This window comes from Sapajus apella, unplaced genomic scaffold (genome assembly GCF_009761245.1).
Source record: "Sapajus apella isolate SASKATOON/1434 unplaced genomic scaffold, GSC_monkey_1.0 scaffold2, whole genome shotgun sequence".
Classification (NCBI taxonomy): Eukaryota; Metazoa; Chordata; class Mammalia; order Primates; family Cebidae; genus Sapajus; species Sapajus apella.
This window is the reverse complement of record NW_022436942.1, coordinates 43,402,547-43,422,651: the sequence shown is the minus strand read 5'-3', so window position 1 is coordinate 43,422,651 and position 20,105 is coordinate 43,402,547. Positions and strand designations below refer to the sequence as shown.

At 32.6% G+C, this 20,105-nt stretch overlaps 1 long non-coding RNA gene across 1 annotated transcript; it reads right to left on the bottom strand.

Moving 5' to 3' along the window:
- Window positions 1–5,116: 5,116 nt before the first annotated feature.
- On the bottom strand, window positions 5,117–19,689 carry LOC116557037. Its single transcript, XR_004271330.1, has 3 exons — window positions 19,679–19,689; window positions 14,354–14,358; window positions 5,117–5,224 (listed from the first exon to the last, which is right to left on the bottom strand). It is a non-coding gene; the product is annotated as an uncharacterized LOC116557037 (long non-coding RNA).
- Between the last annotated feature and the right edge of the window lie 416 nt (window positions 19,690–20,105).

The window sequence follows — 20,105 nt, the reverse complement described above, 5'->3', positions numbered from 1 at the left end:
ATGATAAAATCTCAGACTGAGAAAATGAAAACCGTGTGAACGTTTGAAGGAAATATGTAACTCCTACTGAGGGTCTTTTTTTACAGGAAGTCATATCTACACTGAGAGCCAAAATATAGATAGAAATTCCACTGAAAGTATTTGTAGAGTTCCAGGCATCAGGAACATTAAGGACCTATGCAAAAGCATGGCTTATTTGAAGACTAAAAAGAGACTAGCCTGATTAAAAGAATTGAACCTTCAACTACCAATTTCAAAATCTTGACTAACTAAAAACTATGGGAAAAAACATTGTTTTTATGTATTAGTGTTATAAATTTATATTAATGTTACAATTTATATTATTATACAATGTAATATATAATATATAATTGTTATAATTTATACTAATGTTATAAATGTTTTATATTAATGTTATTAATTTATATTATTTCTTTGCTATGTAAACTTGAGCCATAATAGCTGATGTTAAAATAAATCAGAATTTGAATTACTTTCTCTTCTTAAACTTGTATGACAGTATTGGCTTCAGCAATGGTGACATATTCGTAGTTTTTGTTCTGGTTTTATAGCAACAATTTACTAACTGCTTGTCAGCACAGAGCCCTTGGTATAATGTATTCCTTATTTAATTTTGCATTATATAATTGAATTCCTTTTTGAAGGCAAATTAGTAAAATATATAATACCTGCCTTGTAAAAAGAATAATGCTCATGTTTACAATTTAGAAAGTGAAAAGTTGTTGAAAAGAGTCTATAATTTCTTGACATTATTATTGGCTCATTTTCAAATTTCTTTCTTCCTATTGTATTCTCAATATTTTCAAAGTTAATTTGTGTCACTATTTGCATTAGCCCACAATCTGCTACAGTTTTTCTTTTCCTGAAGTTCAAAGAGTTCATGTGTCAATTTTCATTCCTACTGTCATCAGGGGAGCAATATTAGGTATCAGTGAATATGCTTTGCTGATCTTCTATCAATCTTAAACTGCAGAAAATAAACACAGTCACCCTTAAACTCATGCTGTCAATCACAAAATCAGAAAGCAGGGTACAAATAACATATGGTTGTAGCAATGTAGAATCCACATGTGGTTGACCTGCTGAATGATTCATAAACATATATCTTTACCCTCAGAAAAGAAGGTGATTTTGAATGAATAAGAAGAGAACAAAGTGAATCCTAAACATTCAGGAAATCAGGAAAGGGAAAATAAGGTTTTCATTAAGTGAGACAGAGTGAATAAAGTATAAGCAATTTGTTATAAATGGCTTTAGAATGAACTAGGTAAATCTTATATTAAACATGAAATATAAATGCTGATTCAAAACATTTAATATATACATATATGTATATGTATTTATATGCATATATGCATGTTAGGTATATGATAGATGTGTATGTGACATATGCGTCTTCATTTCTAAGGGCAAAAATGAACACAATCTAAGAATCAAGATCATCTCTACAAATGCCTATTTTAAAAATTTTATTTCAGTTTTGGACTATTTGTACTTTGGAAATAAACCTTTATTTTAATATTAGTTGCCTATACTTTGGAAATAAACCTTTATTTTAATATTAGTTGCCTATATGCTATAACTATCTTGTTTTAAAATGAATAGTATGTGTTTTAATTATTTAGTTTGGTTATTTTTGATTCAGGTACTAACTTATTGAATGACTATTAGAGATTTATGACAAATTCTTACAGCAACACTTAAATATGATCATTAGGAAGCCAGAGTTTAAAAAGTGACTTCGCATGCTGTAGATAGTGTTTTGATTCATATTGGGTTAAAGCATTCCTATAAATAGGCAACACAAATTTAATTTAATTTTAGGTGCTTTGATTAAAATTCAAAACTTTCTTCCATGGTTGAATTTGTTCTAGTAGTGTCATATGTGCATCCTGGGTGTTTATGTTAAATCTCTATCAATTTATAATATCTGAAGTGATAAAAACAGACCATCACTTTTGCAATAGTAAGTCATAGAGATTAATGTTTTCTTTTTCCTTTACTAATATACTAAGCACATTATCCTTAAAGAAAGAGATTATTTTTGTGTATGGTTAAGTAATATATTATATGTGAATTCTGAAAAGTTGCTCTGTTAATAAGATTAATATCCTGTAAGACAATTCATGAATTTCTTTGGAAGGCAAACTAACAATGGTGTTGATGGTTGGAGCCAGAAATAATATCAAAGTGGCTAGGAAGGCTGGCTGTGAAGTCAGCTTCTTTCGTTCAAATTCTTATCCTACCATTTATTGCGTTTGTTACCTATGGGAAGATACTTAATATCACCATTCCTTCTTACTTCATCGTTAAAATGCATGTAAAATAATAAGTTCTACCTCAGGGAGTTGTTCTGAGGATTAAATGAATTCATACATGTATTTAAATAATAAACAGAATATATATTCAATAAATATAATTTATTAACATTATTGAATATAATAATAGTTTATGGGAAGCTAATGCAAAATCAGAAATTCCTGTTTTCATGGACAACAAATCTCAGAAGTCAATACATATAAAGAATGTTTCCAGATGGGTAGACACATAGAGAAATGAAAAGTTTATTTATTTTTATAGATTTTTTTTTTTTCTGAGCATGGTTTTGGTATAAATAGCAGAAAAATCATTACTTGAAAGGTGATTTACTTCTGCATTTCTAAATGTATTAGGAGATAAAATAGCTGAAATCATTTACCACAAAGCCTCATACTTTAATAATTTTTTCTGTTTCAAATAATTTTCTATGCAGATTGGAAATATTAAAAATTCAATAATTAACACTTTCTCCAAGACAATGTTGATGTTCAGTATTCAATTTTTTAACATACACTTGTTGAGCACCCTGTATAACTATATGCAATGCTCAGGGATAAACCTATGGCCCTCAGAAAATTTACTGAATGAAAATATAACGGTGTGAAAAAATTGGTCATATGCATTGCCCTCTTGAGCTATTCGAGAAGATGCCTGTCAGAACAAAGGATGCTTAGAAAAGATACGTAAAAAGATTTGTTTTCTAAGGTTGAAGAATATTTAGTTTTTACTGTTAGGCATCTAAAATAAAATACCCAGCCTTTATATTAAAAGGAATTCTTTTAGGAAAATAGCTTTAATAGTAGTGTGAAATCTATATAAGATTCCATCTTGTATTGTAAAATTCCACCAGTTGTATTTAATTTCTTAAATTAAATAGTGCCTAAACCTTTCTGGAAATTTAAAACTAAAAGTGAATTATTTTTCTTCATTCCTGATATTGAAGAAAAATTCTGGATTTTCTTTAACACTTCATCCTTGTGTGTTCTGTTAGATTTGTTGTTCCATTACATGTAATACTTCTTATTAAAATAATTTTTAGATGTTGCTTATATTGACTTAGATCACCAGATCATCACAAATATAACATAATTTAAGGATTATATAATCATACCTCATTAATGTGCTTTGCTCTATTGCAGTTCACAGATTCCCTTTTTTTTTTTTTTTTTTTAACAAGTTGAAGGTTTGTGGCAACCTTTATTGAACAAGCCTATTGGTTCCATTTTCCAACAGCATGTGCTCACTTCATGTTTCTTTGCTAACTCCCACAGCATCTCAAACTTTTTTCATCATTATATCTGTAATGGTTATGTGATTGGTGATCTTGATGTTACTATTGTAATTGTTTTTCAAGAGCTGTGCCCATATAAGAGGCAAACTTAATTGATAAATGTGAGTCACACAGTGAGCTGTCTAACTGCTTCACCGATTGGCTGTTTCTCGTTCTCTCTTCCTACTTATTCCCTAAGACACAATATTCAAGTTAGGCCAATTAATAATCCTATGATGGGCTTGAAGTGTTCAAGTGAAAAGAAAAGCAACACTACTCTCATTTTAAATCAAACGCTACAAACGATTAAACTTACTGTGGAAGGCATGTCGAAAGCTGAGATATGCCAAACCTAGGCCCCTTAAGCCAACATTTGGTGAAGTTGTGGATGCAAAACAAAGCTCTTGAAAAAAATTGGAAGTACTATACAATTGAACACACGAATAAAAAAGTGAAACAGACTTATTACTAATACAGAGAAAGCTTTAGTGATCTCAGTAGAAGATCAGAGAAGCCACAACATTCCCTTAAGTGAGTCAAAGCCTAATCCAGAACTAGGTCCTACCTTTCTTCAACTCTGTGAAGACTGAGAGGTAAGAAAGCTACAGAAAAAGAATTTGAAACTAGAAAACTTAACATTTAAGAGCTGAAGTCATCTTTATAACAGTAGAGTGTAAGGAGAAGCAGCAAGTGTTGATGTAGAAGCTGCAGTAAGATATCTAGAAGATCTAGCTAAGATTATTGATGAAAGTGACTGCCAATTATTAGGTTTTTAATGTAGACACAACAGCTTTCTATTGAAAGAAGATGCCATCTAGAAATTTCATAATGACAGAGAAGAAGCCAAAATCTACCTTCAGAGGACACGCTGAGGCTAATGTAGCTGGTGACTTTAAGTTGAAACCAATGCTCATTTACCATCCTCAAAATATTAGGGCTCTTAAGATTTATGCTAAATCTGCTCTGCCAGTGCTCTATAAATGAAAGCACAAAGCCTGGATGATAGCACATCTGCTTACAGCATGGTTTACTGAGTATTTTAAGCTCACTGTTGAAAACTACTGCTTTGAAAAAAATCTACTGCTTTCAAAATACTACTGCTCATTGACAATGCAATTAGTCACCCAAGAGCCCTGATAAAGATGTACAAAGAGATTAATGTTTTCATGTCTGCTAACACAACATCCATTTTGCAGCCCAGGGATCAAGTAATAAGTTCAACTTTCAAGTATTTGTATTTAAGAAATACATTTCATAAGGCTGGCTGTAGCTGCCACAGATAGTGATTCCCCTCATGAATCTGGGGAAAGTAAATTGAAACCTTCTGGCAGGGAGTCACCATTTTAGATACCATTAAAAACACTTGTGATTCATGGGAGGAGGTAAAAATAGCAACATTAGCAGAAGTTTGAAAGAAGTTGAATCCAACCCTCATGGATGACTTTGAGGAATCCATGCCTTCAGTGGAGGAAGTAACTGCAGATATATTAAAAATAGCAAAAGAATTAGATCTTGAAGATGTGACTGAATAGCTTCAATCTTATGACAAAATTTGAATGAATAAGGAGTTGCTTTTTATGGATGAGGCAAGAAAGTGGTTCCTTCAGATGAAATCTACACCAAGTGAAGATGCTGTGAACATTGTTGGAATGACAACAGAGGAATTGGAACGCTACATAAATTTAGCTGACAAAACAACAGCAAGATTTGAAAGGATTGACTCCAATTTTGAAGGGAGTTCTAGTGTGGCTAAAATGCTGCCAAACAGCACTGCATGCTAGAGAAGTCTTTTGTGAAAGGAAGAGTCAATTGCTGTGACAAGCTTCACTGTTGCCTTATTTTAAAAATTGCCACAGCGACCCCAAACTTCAACAGCCACCACTTTTATCAGTGAGGAGCGTCAGCATGAAGACTCTCTTCTTCCAGCAAAATATTATGACTACTGAAGGTCCAGATGATCATCAGCATTTTTTCTGATATACAGTATTTTTAGTTAAGGTTTGTATTCAATTGGTGCAAAAGCAATCGAAGTTTTCTCCATTGAAAATAATTGCAAAAATCATAATTATCTTTGCACCAATGTAATACATTGCTTCTGTAGATATAATGTTATTCCACACGTAATAGACTACAGTGTAGTGTAAACGCAACCTTTATATGCACTGGGAAACAAAAAAAATTGTGTCACTTGCTTTTGCAGTGGTCTGGAATCAAGCCTGCAATATCTTCAAGTTATGCCAGTAAATACTTGTGCCTCTTGATTATTTTGCTTTTAATACATTATTCAAAAAAGTGTCTGTGTGTTTAAAAACAAATCAATATGTCTTCCTGTTATTTTTTTCAGAATTGTCTTTTCAACTCTAATGCATTTCTTGTGCTATATCAATCATAACTCCTTTGGACTCTACAATGGGTGACGTAATTACTTTTCATGATTTTTAATCGCATGAGCATATAACGATGATTAAATTTCCTCCTCTGCTCTAAGTTAAATTAAATTACAATACTAATACCAGAAAGGTCCCAAATAACTCCTTCTCCATACTTTAATGAAGTAATTGTTAATGTAGAAGAAGCATTATTTTATTGCAAAGAGACTGTAAGAACACTGTTTTGCTATAGTTGACAGATGACATCTATTCTTTAGTTTTTTACTGTTCTGTAACAGCAAAACTGTGAGAAATATCTCATAAACAATTGATGTGGCAAAATTGTTTAGTGACTCTTAACAGCAGCATTTGACTTTTTCTTCTGCAGCTGCCTGCCTTTGCTTTCTCATTCAATGAAAATAAATGTAGAGTGAATGTAAACACATTTCTGCTCTACCCTCACTTTCATGGCTACATTGCTCTTGTCAAATAGTTGATTTACACATACAGAAATTCTAAATTATGCTGAGGTGTATTTCATGCCTCAAATAGCTCCAATTGGAGCTGTACCCAAACTTATACCAACAGACAGAACTTCATGGTTACCTTATGTAGACAGTTGCTTATGCAGGAATGTAATAAATGTAGTTCAAAGTTGGTGGGCAGCTATTTAAGCTATTAAGTCATCAGATCTTAGCATAAATAATATTATGATTAGGTACATTTAAAAATTCGACCAAGTGGAAGTTTGACATGAAACACAGGTCATAAGCATACACAGGAATGTAAACATCTAACAATGGAAACTGCTAGTCACATTTTTACTGCATGGAAAGGATTTCGATATGACTTACCCATGATTTGTTGCAATTAAATAGAATTTAGCCTTTCATTTTGTTTAAAAATGGACCCTGGGAATAGGACCTTAAAATAAAATGTACATGATTTTATGGCCTTTTATGCTGAAGGTAAAGTATGATAGAAAAAATAAATTTTACAAGAATTAAAATATATCTCTTATGTTGAGGATTTTAAAAATGTTTTCTGCGAAATGCATTATTCAGAAGTATAAAATAAAATACTTATTGTGTTTGTTGCAATTTTTTGAGTTACTGAGCTATTAATATACTTCTTTTTAAAGAAGTTTATAGGAATTGCACCATAAAACAAAAGTTGTATTAAAATAGATAATATGGAACTAAAAGAAAAAATAAAACAGAAGATTAGAAAATAAATGTAGACATAAAAGCTATGATAAATATCAAAGTTTTAAAATATTAAGCAAAATGGCACAATTAAAGATGCTAAAGAAAACATAATGAGTTAGAATATAGTTTCTACTCCTTCTCTATGTTTATTTTGCCGAAGGAGACTCAATAAAGTATTTTTAAAAATTTTTAAACACTGAAAAGATTTTTTTCTCTTACCAGTTATGCACAGTATTATATCATTTTTTTCTTTTTGCTAAAAAATTCTTTTTATACTGTACCAATTGAAATGAAAACATGTGGAAGGAGAAGAGCAATGCTTCAGACCTCATTTAAGTACAACTCTTTGTGCTCATGAAATGTTTCTAGGGGAGGAGAGAGGGCTGTTAAGGAAGACAGATATCATACAGGGATGTCAATCACATTTAATAGGCAGTGGTGGAAGGTAATCTCCTTTTCCCCATCAGTCTCTAGCAGACTAGTAGACAGAACTCATTACTGTGCAAATGAACCTGCCAGACGCTTCAGCCATTTGCCTCGCTAGAGGTCACAAAGAGTTGACACCAGTTAAAGCTGGTAGATGTGATGAGGAAAAAAACAAGGAGACAGCAGCTCCATAGGTTGAAATAAACAGCATCATATTGACAATAACCTTAAGGGAGTTTAAAAAGTCCTTGCGGAATTTTGAAAAAAACAAAGTTTTTATCAAAATGGTTTATGTGTTTAAAATTATTCTCATTATTTAATATATATGAAAACGTGCATTTAAGTTATCCAATGTGATGGGAACAGAATTTCAGCTCACCATCCTTTAGCATAAATTTCAAAAAGATTAATCTCACTTTCAGCAGGTTATATCTTACCTGGTCAGTTTTATGACTTCAAAACACTTAGAAAGCACCACCTTATTAACACATATTATTATTTTTAGTTCCACTGACTATTAGTTACTTCCTTTGAAGAGCTCTGCTAAACATTATCTTATCTTCTTAATTCTCGAAACCACTCAATAAGACAGGTATCATAATTTTTACAGGTAAGGAAACTGGGGCTACAGGAAGTTGGAATTTGCATAAAGTCATCAGCTTGAAAGCAGAAAAGTTCTGATATGGACTCAGGTATGCCTGACTCCAAAGTCCAATCTACTAGAATCCCATTGTTATTCTCTTATAATCTCTAACTTTATAGTATTTCTCTTCTATAGTTTTCCACCTCTATTAGACTTATTTTTTATAATAATTATATGAGAGAGATATTTTGTTTATTTTTATCCTTATCAGAAAATCAGAATAAAAAGAAAAATAGTAACTAACTAACTCCTAAAGCTTCGGACTTAATTTACTTGCTCTGAGCTAGATGGTTAATGAGAACTACAGATTTCAATCTCTATCAATACCTGATTTCTTTTTCCATAAACTGAGCCACTCCCGCAGCTGGCTGTTCAGAAATGCTCTAGATACAGCATCTGTAGCAGAAACAACAATTGTGATTGGATTAAATAAAAAGCCTATATAATAGTTTCACAGGTTTTGTTATGCCTTATAAAATATCTCTAGTAATAAATGATCTAGAATAGAACTCCTTCAATTAAGTGTTATATGCCATCATGTCATGAGAAAAGCAAAGCTGTGGAGAATAAAAGTGTTGTGGAGTATAATCAGAAGTTCTTTATTCGTTCACTGATTTTCCCACTTTTCCTCTAATTAAATATTTTATGACAAAAATAGCTTGCTATGACTGTATGCATCAAAATTATATTGAAGTGTTTTTAAAAAAATACTTCATTTGCTTATTCTTTTCAAATATGTAGTTTAGTTTTAAAAAATAATTAGCAGATGTTTAAAAAGTAACATTACTACTGTTACTAAGAAGGGATTTGGTTCATATTGACTAGCTTATGGAACTCTTTTTAGCCAAAGAATTACGGGTTGTGCCTTAAAATAATATGTTTTCATCTGTTCCTTATTTCTATTCCTCTGTGTTCTTTGTCCACTCTCGTTTGCACTTTTTCTTAGGTAGCAAGGCTATTATTTTTATTTCTCCAATATACTTTTTGCTGGCTCTCAATTTAATCTAACTTCCATGTAGGCCTTTCTCCCAACTCTCAGACTCCTTGGCAAAATGGTAAATTAAGCTCATAATACTTCAGTGTTCCTGGCTTTATTCTCTCTTGTTACTATGTTCACAGATCAAGATACTGAAATAAAGTCAATAACGGCTTCAATTTCTTGCTCTAATAAAATAGTGCATTTTGAAAGTAATGCTTTTAATTATTGCATTTAAGAATATGTATATGAGAATGAATTTAAAACTTAATTATATCCATTATACAATCAATAATTGCCTGATAGTGACAAATATTATATGTTTAATATTACCTTAATTGTACAATCCAGACAAGTAACTCAATGTTGGAACTATTGTTTTTAATAGAGAAAAGATTATAAAGTTAACTCACAATCTCTAACATATTTTTCGCGTGGACTTTCCAGTCCACTAGGAATCTCTAGCCATGATTCCAAAGTTAACCTTTTAAGAGATGAAAGAGCTGAAAATAAACAAGTAAATGTGAGAGAAACACCGGAAAGATGTTATCTTTGGAAGACAGGGGAAGAAAAAGAATGAGACAGAGACGCAGAGAAAGATCAGAGATACATTAATCATAACAAATATTCTAGCCCAGAAGGGAACACTGGAAATTAAGAACTAGTGATGGGTAAGCCTTTTAAGGTTGAGAGATGAGGTTCAGATAAGAAATTCAGCATTCTTGTGATTATCCTAAACTTTCTCATGAAAGGTTGAAATCAGATTAGAAATACAAGAACAAGCTTTCTTGTAATATATTGCTCCTTCCAGAGTCAGTCCAGCTGGAAATGCATAGAAGCATGAAAATGAAAAAGAAAACAAACAGAAATAAGCTAACCAAATTTTTGAACCATGGAAAAGGTTCATTTGGGTTTGGGTAGGCATAGGTCACATCTTTTTCATCTGAATTGATTGTTCCCTTGTTTCTTGTAAGAACTCTTTGTTGTTTTTTGTAAATGAGCCTTCATGGAAATAATTTATCATGTCTTCACAAAGGGCTGGGATTATTATTTTTTCCTGAAGAAAGAGTTTAAAATATCATGACAAAAATATTGAAGAAAAGGACATAGTTTCAGATTAGGGCATAATGGTTGAAATTGAAAGTAATTAATGAGATCATTCTCACAAATGGTGTGGATGGCAAAATGAATGAATTATGCTATATTATAATATATTCAGGAAATCTTTGAAGGCCAGAAGTCTGACAGAATGATATAAAGGGATCAATGTACAAATTGCAGTATTAGTGCTCTGATTCTATTTTTCTAAAGAGAAACAATATAATTATAGAGCCAATTATTTCAATCTGCAATAATGCACTGAAGAAGTGTCTACATGTTCATATTAAAATTTATTTTAAGGTTCAGGGGACAAAACTACAGTTAGGGAAGCAAAACTGCTGAGATATTTAATTGGATACAAAGAACACTTTTAGGCGGTGCTAGCGGGAAGAACTTTATATATAGCAAATAGAATCTCAGTTAAAAAATGACAAAATCAAAAAAAGCATTTTCTTAAAATCCAAATCTTACACAATACAACACAACACACACTTACACACACACACTCTTATGTCTTTATAAATAAAAACCACTTCAACAATGGAAAGATTTCTGAATTTATGTAACTAAAAAGCTAGAGATAAAGAGATAATTCTGATGGCAGGCATGGTCCAATCAGGACTCTAGCTCAGTTTTTCTCTGACTCTCTCAGCAATGCTCTCTTTCTTACCTGGTTTAGGCCTCAGGGATTTTTAATTAGCTTACCGAATGGCAGCCACTAGCAACCAGGGCTTCAAATGCTCTAATTCACAGTGAAGATAGAGAACATGAACCCTGACCACAATCAAACAATCCCCTGAGTTTGGTCTTATTTATTGAGGCTACTCCTCATATCACAACTAATCTTCAGCAATGTGACAGGATTATGTTGATTAGATGACACTGAGGACCTATCAGTGGAACTTGCTGTGGGTTGAAGACCATAAAAATATATGATAAAATTGGAGGAAGGCTGGTTACCAAAAAGAAAATCTGGATTCTGTTAGAAAAAGAGGGATAGCTGGTGATATGGTTTGGCACTCTGTCCCCACCCAAATCTCACCTTGAATTGTAATAATCCCTACATGTCAAGGGTGGGACCAGGTGGTGGTAACTGAATCACGAGGGTGGTTTCCCCCCTACTGTTCTCTTGATAATGAGTAAGTCTCAGGAGATCAAATGGTTTTATAAGTGTATGGCATGTTCCCTTCTGGCACTCATTTTCTCTCCTGCCACACTGTAAAGAGGTGCCACCATGAATATAAATTTCCTGAGGCCTCCCCAGCCATGCAGAATTGTGAGTCAACTAAACCTTTTTCCTTCCTTCCTTTGCTCCTTCCTTCCCTCTTCCATCCCTCCCTCCCACCTTCCTTCCTTCCTTCCTTCCTTCCTTCCTTCCTTCCTTCCTTCCTTCCTTCCTTCCTTCCTTCCTTCTCTTTTTCTCTTTCTTTCAATTTTTGCTCTTGTTGTGAAGGCTGTTGTGCAATGGTGACATCTTGGCTCACTGCAACCTCCATCTCCTAGGTTCAAGTGATTCTCCTACCTCAGCCTTCCAAATAGTTGGGATTACAGGCATGTGCCACCGCACCTGGCTATTATTTTTTCTGTATTTTGATTAGAGACAGTTTTACCAAGTCAGTCAGGTTGGTCTCAAACTGCTGACCTCAGGTGATCCACCTGCCTCGGCCTCCCAAAGTATTGAGATTACAGGCATGAGCCACCGTGTATTTTTGTATTTTTAGTAGAGACGGGGTTTCACCATCTTGGCCAAGCTGGTCTCAAACTCCTGACCTCAGGTGACCCACCCACCTCCATCTCCCAAAGTCTGGGATTTAGAGATGTGAGCCACCACACCCATCCTGCATAAATCTCTTTTTAAAATAAATTACCCACTCTTGTGTGTTTCTCCATAGCAGTGTGAGAATGGGCTAGTACATATGGTTAATAAAAAAGCAATGACTATTCTATGTAATAATAAATATGGGTATAGAGAGCAATTCCACAAGTAAGAACGACTATAAAATGGGACTCTACATAATAAAACTACTTTGTTTTCATATATAATTGTTATTTCCTTGATTATTATAAACTCAAACTTAATGCCTTACACAAGTACTTTATTCTCATAATTTAAATTTGTGTATTATGTGCAGAAAACAAGAAAAGTCACAATAAATGAATTTATCTATATATCATATCTTAATACTTTGTCCTCACTCTTATCATTTTAATCCTTAATGCCCAAATCAAGTTCCAAGCAACTTCCTTAAGCAAAGGATACTCAGAATAATATACAATTAAAGAGATATTTTTATTTCAAAAATTAAAGTCTATGCCTGTACTTAAAATATTCAGATGAATTCTTTTTCTTGCATCTACTGAATATAAAGATTATTTGCTGTTATTCTATACATGTTAAAAATACAATGTCTAAATTTTCCCAAATAATCAGATTTCATATAGATTTGGAATCCTATTTCCAGAAAGTTGTATTTTTTGTTAGTTTTATTTTCTATATGTCTACAGTTGTTTTTCATGTTTATCCCTTTACTTTCATCAATTCCTATATTTATTTACAGCCACATATCTTGTATTAAACATTCACTTTTCTATCATTTAGTTACAAGGAACAAACAAAACAAAATTCCTAACCTTACTGAGTTCTGTGGACTATATAGTATCTCTGATGATGATAGTAGTTACAGAAGAAAACTTTCAAAAAGGAAAGAAAATAATTAAATAGGGTTAGGATGGTTTCAATGTTAAATAATGCCATCAGTAGAGAGCATAATGGAAAGAAAGAACAAAAGATTATATTGAAGATATGTACATGGTGAAAGAATTCCAGGCACAGTGTAAAAGTAGGTATAATTTCCTGAGACAGAACATATCTGTCATTTTTCAGGAACAACAAAGAAACAGTGTTTTGGGGGCGGTGGTATTATGTTAGGGGATGGTCTCTGAGAAATTAGGTCAGAAAGAAAATAGGCAGTCAGATTCCCTCTCTCTTTCACTCTCTCTTTCTGAGTCATAAATATGAAAGTATTGTCTACTTGACTCTTGCCATAAATCATTGCCTTTATTAGTTATTTAGTTTTCCTCTTAGACTTGTATCTGTATTTTTATTTGTAGTGACTTTTTTGTCCTCTGTTTAGATCTTCCAAAGAATAAACTTGTTTATTTTTGATTTTCTTATTTGATGATAGTGAGCATAACTGTTATCTATGATTCCTTTGAGGATCACTTTAGCTCCACCTCCAAGCTTTTGATGCACTATGCTCTTAACATTATGTATTTATGGTAGGTTGTCATTTAATTTTCCTTTTATTCCACATGAATTTCATTTTATTATCAGGCTTATAAATTTACTGATCTTTAAACATTTTAGCTATTTTTATGATATCTATATTTTTAATTGTAGTCAGGCAAAATGACCTAAATTATTTCTGAATTTTTGGTTGTCAATATTGCCTTTATGTTCATTTTTGGAGAGTTTCAAGCATAGGTTTGAGAACAATGGACATCCTTTCTTTTGGAGGTTTACAGTTCAATTATTTTTGTTCCGGGTAGAATAATAGCCCCTAAATGATGTCCGTGTCCTAATTTTTGGAACCCACGAATATGTTACTTTACACGATAAAAGCGGTTATGCAAAAATGATTAAGGTTAAGAACCATGAAATGGTCCCAGCTTTGTTAAGTGAGAGAAATGTGACAAATGAGAAGAGTTTGAAAAAGATTCTATTTTGCCAGCCTTGAAGATGGAACACAGGACCCATGAGCCTAGGATTGTGAGTTTTCTCTAGCAGGTGAGAAAAGCAAGAAAAAAAGATTTGTCCTTGGAGCCTGAAGAAAGAAAGGCAGCCTCGCTGACTCCTTGATTTTAGCTTGGTGAGACATGTGTCAAACTCCTGACCAATAAAGCTATTACAATAATAAATTTATATTGATTCCACCACTAGGTTTGTGATAACATATTAGAGTAGCAAAAGAAAATGGATAAAATATCTTTTAAATCAAGCTTGTTGATAAAGGTATTTACCTCTTCTATATTATTATTTATTGTTTTCACCCCTGTCTGTCAATTTCTAAAGCTGATTTGACGAATCATTTATCACATTTTCCTTCTATTTCTATAATTTTCTAATATACGTGTATATATTTCAAAGATATATTGTTAGTTGAATCACAGTTTGAGGCTGATATCTATTTTTAACATCTCCCATAAAAAGAAATAAACAATATGATTCCAGCAGTTCTGGTAATATTAAGAAAGCCATTTGTTAAGGCAGAGATCATTAGAATAAAAGTAGGACATTGATGTTGAAATATTTTAAACTGATAAAACTTGGTAATACAGTGAATAAGCAGGGCAAGGAGTAAATATTTAAGGCTGAATTCCAGGTTTTTACTGTGAGTGACTAGGAATATGCTGCTCACTCAACTAAGATGTAGATGCTAAAGCAGTTTTGATAGTACAAAAATATAACATTGCAGTGCACTTTTCACTTTTGTAGCTAGAAAGCATCTGAACACTCAGATGTCTGAAGATAAACCAAGTAAGGTGTAAGTCTCCAGTAGCTGGCCTTTGCAAGCTGAAAGGGCCTGGACTAGTCTTGGAACTTCCAGCAAGGAGGGATCAAAGTCCTGGTGGTGACATCATAACCGCAGTGGTAGTAACAGTGGCAGTGTTCTCATGCAATGGCTCCTGTGATGTGATTCTGGCATTACTTCCTGTTACTTAGTCAAAATGAAGTCTTAGAAGCTTAAAGAAAAGACTTGGGCAATGTTTGAACCCATTGACTAGGCAATATTTATTCTATCACATATCCAAGATCCTTTGAATTTTTTTTTTTTCTAAATTAAGCCAGTCAGTTACTGTTCTTTCATATAGCATCCCTATGTGATATAATCTTCTTTTAAAACTTTAACAATGCTTTGTTAAGAAAAATGAAAATAATTTATAAATAACATATACTTTAGAATAGCATACATAGAAATAGGACCATCCCACCATTTTGGGAAGCTGAGGCAGGCAGATCCTGAAGTCAGGAGATCGAGACCATCTTGGCTAACATGGGGAGACCTTGTCTCTACTAAAAACACAAAAAATTAGCTGGGTGTGGTGGCACGCACCTGTAGTCCCAGCTACTTGGGAGACTGAGGCAGGAGTTAGAGGTTGCAGTGAAGTAGAGGTTGCAGTGAGTCAAGATCATGTCACTGCACTCCAGCTTGGGTGACAGAGACTTCATCTCAAAAAAAAAAAAAAAAAAAAAAAAGAAATAAGACCAAAGGCAGACATAGTAACGTCTATTTGCACATACATGTTTTATTTCAGTTTCCCATGTATGTGAACCATTGTTCAGCTGTAAATTAATCATATTTGGAACTGCATTTTAAATAAAGATATTTCTAGGTTATATATCCAGGTTTATGCACTTTAAAGTTGTTTAAAAATTTAAAAAATGATAATTAATTTTGACTAATTTGCATTGTGTATGCACAAAAACATGTATAGTCATATTTTGAAATTAAAATAAATGCTTTATTTTAAAATCATATAACTTATAAAAGTAAAAAGAATATAAGTGGTTTACAAGATAAAGAAAACTATTAAGAAAATATGATGAACAGTTGGTGTACCAAAAAAAAATAATTGTAAATATGTTTCTGCATTTTCTTCCATTTTTTTCTATTCATATTTTTTGGTTTAATGTACTTATGATTGTAGGAAACCTTGTTAACTCTTCATACCTAACAATTGTAAAACACTTAATCTTTCCTTAATTGTTACTCTATGGTAATAAATTGCCTTTTGGTTCTAAATTTTTGTATCGTATTATAAATAGTGCTATAATTTTAGATTTTTCATTTATGGTAGGTTACCAAAGTGAAAACTGTAAAGTCTTCGTAGCTTCTTGAAGTCTCTTAGTGGTGGGTTTTGTGGTGAGACTACAACATATGGCAGGAAGATAATAAATAAAGAGTCACTTATCTCTGCTCTTAAAAGTTGATTTGGATATTTTTTGGGTGGAAACTCCAAGGTCACATTAATATAGATCATAAGTAATCATCTCCTGCTCCCAAGGAGAGCGTAAACATAAAGAGTTTGATCACGGCTTAAGACTATCAGTTAGTTTGTCATCAACAAAACTTCCTCAGGAAACCTTCTACAAACCAACTTTGGCAAAAGGGGCAGGGATTGAGAATTAATTTTATGTATAAGAAATAATGAAAAAGTTTGATTTCTCTGTATTCAAGTAACTAAATCTATTTGTACATTTGATAAATTCATGTATTTAAAAACCGAATATTGTCCTCTATTCTTAACAGTATTGTATTAATATAAATACAGATCTAAGCATAAATTAAGTATATTAAAAATGAAAAAACAAGCTAAATATAATTAAAATTTGATTTTTATACATTTTTAAACTTTCTATTTTTAATTTTTATGGATACATAATAGCTATACATTTTTATAGGGTACTTGTGGGTACATGTGGGTTACATTTCCATACAAGCATATGCTATATAATGATCAAATTAGAATTACCAAAATATTAATCTCTTTAAATGTTTATTATTTTTTTGTGTTAGGGCCATTCCAATTACACTTTTCTATTTGTTTTAACTTACACAAAATTATGATGAACTATAGTCATCTTATTGTACTATTGAACACTAGATCTTACTCCTTCTAACCGTATTTTTGTAGCCATTAAGCAACCTTTCTTTATCCCCTCTTCCTACTACTTCTTCCATCCTCTGGTGACCATCATTCTACTCTCTATCTTGAAGGGATCAACCTTTTTAGCTGCCATATATGAATGAGAACATGCACGATTTGTCTTTCTGTGTCTGACTTATGTGGTAAAATATACAATGGAATATTATTGTCACTAGGAAAATGAAATTCTGTCATTTGTAACATAATGGATGGAGCTGGAGGACATTATGGTGAGATAATCCCTTTAATATTTGTGGTCAGTTCAAAGGGTCCTGATATAATTAATACCTGTTGGGTAACTAAAATTTGCCAAAAGAGATCCATTAAAATGTTAAAAGTATTGGTTAATGGGTACAAAAATTAAAAAGATGATTCAAAGAAAAACTTTAAAAATTACTTTTATTGAGACTACAGAAAAGAAATTGGGAAAGCTTTAATAAATGTCTTCAAACAAGATGTAATGCATTACAATTAATAAACCATTGTTTCTCTTTAAGCAAGAAAGTCTACACATTAGAGCACAGCTTCATTAGCTTTTACAAATAAAATCATTTCCTAATTTTGAAAATTAGAAAACACTTTATGCTTATTCGACAGAGATGTTTAAAAATTAATTTGAAGATAGGACCATTTGTAAGCTGCTTATAAGACCCTTCCTTTAAAATAAACACTAATGATCTATGAATATCTTATCTATCTTGCCACTGCCAGTTCCTTTCAGCCAAAAACTGCGAGGACCACACTTTTAGTTTAATGAGTTGGGTTTATCCTGGTTGCAGGGAGGCAAAACGTTCACAAAGGGAACAATGAGCGAGGGTAGATTTGCTGTAGATTGGATATTATCAGCAATCAGAGGCAAGCTTGTTATTGGATGTATGGATAGATTTCAGCTATAGAAAAGATAGACTAAAGGTAAAGATGTAATGGGTAAATGTGTGAGAGAAATGTTTACCATTTTATGGGTTGCTCAGTGACCTTGTATGAAGTAGGTGTTTTGTGAGATTATTTGTCTAACGGGAGTACAAGATCATTTAGCTGCAAGCACCAGATAAATATGTAATAACATTGATGCTTACTTGTGAGTATCAGATTTATTTCCCAGTATATGGCTGATTTTTTTTCCCTTTCTTTTTCACAATGGTTAGCAGCAAGTAGCTTAAAAAAAAGATGGTGTATTTTGTTTCTTTCAACAAAACATTTTATGGAGAACAGTGTGATATTTGGTAGCATTGCATATTTTTGAGAAAAATTTATAACTGCTACCTTTGTCATTAGCTAAAATATTAATCAAAATGTATTTCTAAAGCCAATTACAAGTTTTCATTCAAAATTTATAAAAAATAATTTTTGTTGTCTTTTCTTAACTGTGTGGTTACTTTAAAATTGTATTCCCAAAATTCTTCAGTGTCTTATGTGATTTCGTAAGGACCTAGAGAACTTTCCCTAAAGACCCATTAAGAAATTGGGCCAAACTCCTTAAACTGATTTGTTGGTGTACTGGCCTGCATGCAGAGGATTTATGGCTGCATGAAACAAAGCATGGAAAATGTAAAGATTGATTGGGATTAAATAAGAGCGAAAGAGTCAGTTCTTGAGCACATTCCTTGGGAAAATTATTATCAACTCTGTTCTGTGGTGAGACATTACGAAAACCTTAAGAAATATTTATTAAATAAATTTTAAAAATAACTCATCTTTGATTTCAAAATATAGAGAATCATTGTGAAAAGTTTTGTTCCTTAAGTACACGTTATGAGAAGGCAGGGTAAGAAATTTGCTTTATAAGCAAAACATGAAGCCAAAGTAATTCAATTTAATACCCTGTAATATATTTTATGTGTACTTTTACTTAAAAGCAATGTTTTAGAAACACTGGTTCTATGAGGCAACTGGGTCCAGCCATTTTCAATAGAGCAATAAGGTTTACATGGCTTTTTTGTTTTTCAAATTTTGAAACTAGAGTTGCAATCTTAATTATATAAGAAGGATTTATTATTTGAATTACTAAGATGCCACATGAGTCTGCACTAAATTAGCTGGAACGACACCCAAATCTTCCTGCTTCAACCTGACGGGGATGATATGTCTCTTAAAATTTGTAGATTTACATTAAAAAAAAAAAAACTGACATCTTCAGATTAGTAAGAAATTACTCTTATTAAAGTTTTATTTTGATGTTTGATTCTAAGATAAATTTAATTTTAGCCAAAACCATTAGTCTTGTGTTGTATTGGATTAGTTCCATTTACAGTGGCAATTACATTTGTAACATTTTGGCAATTTTTCTTCAAAATTAGAATTTTAAAAAATACATTGGAGTATTTTACCAAAAAAATCATGTATTGGTAGGGAATAATTTGATTCTCACTTTAACAGATGCTAAATTTGTCAGATTATTTTCACTATTCAAATACACATTATAAAAATGAATTATAACTATTTTCAAAACAGGCCAAGCCTTTTTATAAGAGATACAGTCTTAAAATTCTCCTGGTGTTCTGGCCTATTTTACCATATCACTTTCTTCAGAGCAGCACCGAATGGGCTGTACCTTCTTGGCAGCTTGCCCTGTCAGACTGACATACAAAGCTGGCCACTTAATTCTGAATCTTCTTGTTGATTTAATTGTTCCCTTACATTGGTTATTATCATTGCTGTCCCTGGAATGCTTTTGATGGTGAAGTTACTCAAGTAAAACAAAACAAAACTAGGAGTATTTTCCCAGACTGTGCTCCCCAGAAAGCTGACTCTGAGGCCGAGATTAATGTGCAAGAGGTCAACGAGGAAGCGTTACAGAGCAACACCTATGGAAGGGAAGTGACAGAAGCAAGACTGGTTCAAGGGAGAAGCTGAAGTTTGATGAGATCTCAATGGAGGTTGAGGCTAGGATATTCATTCAGAGTTTTCCCCCGTAAAGAAGGGGGCTGCCTTTGATACCCCCACATTGGCAGGCATTGCTTGCAGCTGCCCTTCTATGAGAATGTGACCTCCTGTAAGGTAGCGCTGAATTGAGGCAAGCCTCAAAGGTAACAGCACTTCCAGCACTTGGAAAATAAGTTCTTAA